Genomic DNA, 6,328 nt, shown 5'->3' with positions numbered 1-6,328 from the left:
GCAGTGACTAGAAATAGAAATGTAACCGTGGAAGTAACGAAAGTATTACATGACAAACAGCAGTGACGTAATTTAACTGTGGATGTGAAGAGAGCATTACAGAACAGTATATTAATTTCATGACTACCTTACTATTGTATGGCGTGGGCGATACTTCAGGGACACAAATCAAGAGATCCATTGAAATACAAGTTAGATCTAAGGTACGTGTGAATAATATAGATGAATAAAGGAGAGATGGTGATGGAGTATATAGAGCTCTGGGCTGCACTGGAGATAGATCGGTCCCAAGCTGGGTCAGGGAATGGTTTGACGAAATTAATATCGTTAAAACAGTCTCTACTTATATTCCACGAGAGAGTAACATATCGCATGGCCACCCACACTAATATCATTACATCACTCTAAATTAAATTGCACCACCATGTATTCTGTACACACACACGTCACGTATAGTAAAAATATACCCCAAAGACTGATCACAGCATAATCAAGACAGTAAGGATAAAACAAACTGGTCCAGCCATGACGTACTGTCCAAGATGAGCAGACGAATGGAACAAGAAAATGTGCTCCCGATCTAAATTAAGTAAAGGAGGTATCAGTAAACAAAGGATGATAGTGTGGCAGTGCACGTGGTTGCCCGTAACATCTCCGTGGCAATAAATCAGTGATGCTCGGCCCAGCTCCTCATTACCGTACCAAACAATTCGTTATGGTTTATAGATTGTCATGGAGAGCCTCATGAAGGTCTCGAGCCTAACAATAGCATTAGTCAATTTTACTGTGGATGAGAGCTTATCTTGAGTCAAGTGGGAATCCGATACGTCAGTGTGGACGGAGATCGTTGATGGAAAGTTTACTAAAAGGATAACGAGGCAGTGAGAGGGGAGGAAGAGGAGATGAGGTGTGATAGTGTGGGCCTCGGCAAGGTGAGAGAGGGAGGGAGAGCCGGATGGAATGCGTGTATAAGGTGAACAGGAGCGAGTTGCCTACTGATGCAGAGAAGGGGGGGGGAGAGAAGGAGAAGAGTGAGGACGTGTGTAAGTTAGCCACTACTCAAACAGGCCATGTACACTCGCTCCAGAAAGTATCGGTACACTGTGGGTCCGATGCAGTCCAGAATGATTCGACCAAGTGGCAATGAGAGCCCATTAATACCTGTATATATTATAACATTTACTGCCATACCCTACACATTATGAAGGACACAAGAGGTATGTGATATAGCAGCCATCTATCGTCTGAGATGTCTGCATGTGGGAGGACAGAACCGCAATTTCCAGTTTCCTTTGTTTCGTGTGTCATGATATTTAACACTTACGCTGCACCGATACCGTACTTTCTGGAGCGAGTGTACAGCACAGTCAGCATCAGAAATCTTGTTACCATTTGTACTTTTCTCTCCATGGACTTTGAAGGTCAGTGTGGTGAATCTGTAGCAACCTACACCGATGACACTGCTCTGTGGTCAGATGAAGTCATCAGTGTCTGTTGCTGCGGAATCACCACACTGATCTTCAAAGTACATGGAGAGTGAAACAGGCGAGGCGACAGGACTTTTGATGCCGACTGTACAGCGGCTGCTTTTCCACCCAGCGCGTCCTTTCCCTTAGAAGGAGGAGGTACGGCTTTATTGCCTCCTCAAGGGCGGCGCCTCATGATAAAAGCTCCACCTGCGGCAGTTCATATCTAAATGAGTGTGGTGCTTCACTTATTATGTGTTTCAGTTCCTAAGAGCAACAGGAGGCCAAGGACTTAATGCCTATTAAGGGATTAACGACTATCAAGGGAACCACAGATTGGGGATATAGGTCTGATGCACCATTTGATGTTTTGGAAAGGTTTGAACTTAGTCCAGCAGTGGAGGTGAAAGGAGTGTGTCCATAAGTAGTTTAATTCCCAGTTGAGAAGACTTGTGTCTATCAACAGTGTTAATCCCATTCCTACCTCACATAAAGGATGGGTGGAGAGAGCGGCGGGGTTCCGCCTCCAGATAACACCATTTGTAACAAGGTTTGTCTCACAAATGATACACTTTCTACATATCGTGCTTAATTTAGGATCATTGTTAGTGCTCTGGTGCTGTACTTAAGAACTGTGATCAACTGTTATTAGTAAACCGATAAAACTGTGTCAGTGCATCTTGGGTTATTTTATAAACAGTGACATCAAACTGTCCAGACTCCAACTTCAAATCCATTCAGACTGTCAGTGGTTCTAGTGTGTTCTATATCGACATTCTTACGTCAACCACGTATTCATTGAACACTCATCACCTACGAATTGGAATCAACTCAGCTACATAACCAGTCTTGGTCATCACTTGACCACCACCAATACCAGCATACCACCACCACCATCATCATCATCATCATCAGTATTCGAGATGTTTCACTACAGGACAAAGAGTTGGCCTCTCATATTTTTTTTTTCCACTGTAAGCTACAGGTTGTCCCTTTTCTTCATTCCAGCTGGTCATATTTGCTTATTTCATCTATCATGTTATCTGTCTGCCTCGTCCTCTCACTCTATGCGTTGCTACTTTGTAACCCTGATTGTATCTGTTATCTGTTCCATGTAACACATGACCAATCCATATTCACGTCTCCTTATTAACAGTTATCGCAGCACATCATCGCAAAAGAGTAGAAAGCAATAAAGAGAACAGCCATAAGCAGAGAGATAGACAGGAGAAAGAAAAGTTGAGTCCAACCCGACATAGCAGTTCATTAATCCCGGCTTTAAAGGGACTTTCAGGGATTTGCCGACCCAACCCCAGTGCAGGTGGCCAAGAAAGTGGCAGTACGAATTTGCAGCCATCCACCCAGTCCCTTTGATAAGGCGAGGCAAAGACTGGGTCATACAGAAGTCTCAGGGTCTTTGCCCCTTGGACAAAGCCCTTTCACCTGCTCTCAAAGCACTCCATCTCGACCACTGCTGCATGCAGGTCATGTCAGACCCAGCCCTCCCACCTGCTGACACTAGCCCTCCCCCTGCTAACACCAGCCTTCCTGCTATTGACATTAACCTTCACACCGGAGGTGCAGAAGAAGAGAACCCTACGGGTTTCCCCTCAAGTAGTCATATTCTACTGAAGACAACACAGCAGGAAGAGAGGCCCCAGTGAATACACATAAAGCAGGTGATGTCTTATGTACAGGCAGCAGCTCATAACCATTCAGACCCCTTGTCTCACAAATTGGATGCCCTTAATGATTCCCCAATAGTTGTTGAAGGAGGTACTGAAGATGGCCGTACACACCATACCCTCCTGGAGATCCTACCAAGCCAACCAACGTCACTCAGAGGCACACTCTTAGCGCTACCAAGCTCCCTGTCACACCCTCGCCAGCTGAACTAATTGCCACTTTGTTACCACCCTGAGATTAGTGTGTAGTCAACCAGAATATTCATAGCGAGTTGGAGCTGGTATGTGTTTGTGCCAATAGGGATAAAATCCTATAGAGCAGCACCAAGGAGGGATAACATAGCAACATTATCCTGCATCAGCGCTGTGTTGGCTCCAGTAACCAGAGGAGTTACCTGCTGCCTGAAGGAAGACGAGTTCGAGCACAGGCTGCGGCTGGGAACAGCTTGATAATTTGAATTTCGTTAAAACGGACTTTTCTAAACTTCCACACGGACCACCGGCATGTCATAAAAGAACATCCCCATTATCACAACTAAATCTGCCCTGAATTAGACAACTCCAGCATTTATTCGACGTGGACGGTGGGTAGGCCTATTAGCACAGAAGTCGTAATGTGTGTAGGTGTGTGGCATGTAGGAGGATTACCTGGCCCTGGGGAAAGGAGTATCAAGTTTATGCACAGGTCGAAGTAAAGTGCCTGTGTTTAGGCGTGAGTGGAGATGGCGTGCACCTGCCCTACTGTGACAGCAGCCATGGAAGGACAGCGTCACACTCGGCATTACACAATGCTCAGCGTTTCACAGTTACCCTTCTGAGACATACACGAATAACATGCATAATATTATTAAAATGTGGTATGCAGAATAAATCGCTTTGGAAAACATTTAAAGTACCTTCCTAAGCCCAAGACGAAGCGTCCCTAAATGCACACTTGTACTCAGCCGTTGACAAATATTTGTCAGGTGCTTGAAGTGCATTTGCCTCAACGACACAGAAGGCTGAAAGCAAAACAAGAGACAGCGGGGAAGGAATAAGACTGACAAGAGACTGTTTGAGATTGGAAAGCAGATCAGATCAGGGTGAGAGAACCACAGCAAGCGTGACAGAAAAGGATCCAACACCATTTCCTTTATGTTCAGTACAATGACCTACTGTTAATTTAATTCTTACCAGGACAAGTAAATTTTACTCAAAGGACAAAGGACCTATAGTAACGAAGTAGTTAGTGGAAATTAACTCCAACCCTTCAAGTTCAAAAAAGTATATCCTAAGGTGGAGAAAATCGCTTCAACACACAAGAGTATAATTACGATTATGCATAAACATTCGCGGTTCACCCCTTCATTGTAATATATTATATTGTTGCTCGGGTTAGCAGAGACTAGAGGTAAAGAAGATAATAAAGGCTTGATCTAACCCATCCAGGTGTAAAAGTCTTTCTTAATTTGAGAAAAGTCGCCTGGAGGGGGAAAGAATAAACCTTGAAAAATACATCGTGGTGTCGATGAAGGACGTGAGTAAAGAGCTGGACCTGGAGTCACAAGAAAAGGTACCATACGATTAATTCCCTCACTTAACTCCTACTTGTGAAGAGAGTCATGCCTTTCCTTTCCTTGTCCTTACTGCAAAACCAAGGACCGTATTCTTGTTGAGTTTGACGGATTCCCTGGACGTTTTCCTTAACGATTTATTATGCCTGATACAGCTTACTATCATCTGCATATTATTTATTGGTGTAGATTTTGTTATCAGTATAGACTGCATTGTAAAATAAAATAGTGCTATATATTGCCATAGTATTTTATGCCCACAAACTCCAGATGTATTTATTCAACACAATGAGTCATAGTAGCCCAAGATCATTACTACTGGCTACATTAACGCTTTCATGGTCGGAACAACTCTAGTATTCTGAGCTGACGCCAGACGATTTACCTCAGCAGAGAGAGAGTAGTAGGAGCCTCATAGTGTTGAGGTACCGCATACTAATAAGGAAAAGTGCCGGGGAGCCTCCTAAGAGGACGAGATTACGAGCCCAAATCTCAGTTACGACAGTGAATGAATGGTAAGTCTGTGTGTGAGTCTCCGTCCTGGAAATGAGATAAGGTGACATTTAGAGTGTCCCCGGCCTGCATAAAGTGTGCCCCAAGTCTGCCCATACGAGTATAACCTGACACCCGGCACTGTCCCCCACACAGGCCATCACGCTAAGTATTCCCCAATATCCCAGGGTAATTCAACATCGCTCACTCACACACAGCGTCGAGACTGAATTGTGCCTTAACTTGCTCGGTGAATATTTAAGTTCCTCCATTGCTGTCACACTCCACATACCCTTGTCACATCTCTCAGTAACCAGTCACATCTCTCTTAGTGGCCCCTGTTACACCTCGCTCAGTACCCCTTCTCATACCTCAGTAGCCTCTGTCACATTTGAAAATCCCTTGTCACACCTCTCTCAGTAGTTTGTCACACCTTTCAATAGTCTATCACATCTCAGTAGCTCCTGCCATGCCTCTCTTAGTAAACCCTGTCACGCCTCTCCTTGTCCCTTGTCACATCTTTCATCCATCTTAGTAGATCCTGTCAAACTTCAGTAGACATTTTTACACCTTTCAGTGGCCCGTGTCAGTATCCCGTTATACCTCTCAGTAGCACCTGTTACAACTTACTCAGAAGCTCCTTGTCTCTGCCTAATCTTAAACAACGAGGAACCATTTGTGAGCTGAACATTATTGATTGTTGATAGCAGGAATTATGTCGCTAAGATTTCTATCGTTGACAGACAGTATTTAACCCATAGTGTGTTAGGCGACGAGAAACCACCCTTAAACCGAAAAAAAAATCGCCTGGTGATAAGAAGATTGCTAAAAAGATTTTTCGTGTCATTTAAAGGATTAACACTTTCTTCACGAATTATGACCCTTGTATTCAGTTCCGGCAACGTCAAACGATTTAATTTAACTGGAAAAAGATTTAGCACAGCACAAGAGTTAAACACTCTCAATTATTATTTTGGCCTGGAATTGAGAGCCCTATATTATTCATGCTGACGTGAGACGATAACACTAAGTTCAGAGAAAACCGTATTCAGTTGTTAAATATCAGCTGCAATTCAGACACAGAAAATGCTAATTAAATAAAAAAAAAAAATCGCCCTAGAAACAGGCTGAC

This window comes from Coenobita brevimanus, chromosome 114, assembly GCF_032717465.1.
Source record: "Coenobita brevimanus isolate Jiangsu-jjx chromosome 114, ASM3271746v2, whole genome shotgun sequence".
Taxonomy (NCBI): Eukaryota; Metazoa; Arthropoda; class Malacostraca; order Decapoda; family Coenobitidae; genus Coenobita; species Coenobita brevimanus.
Note: the sequence above shows the minus strand (reverse complement) of the source record.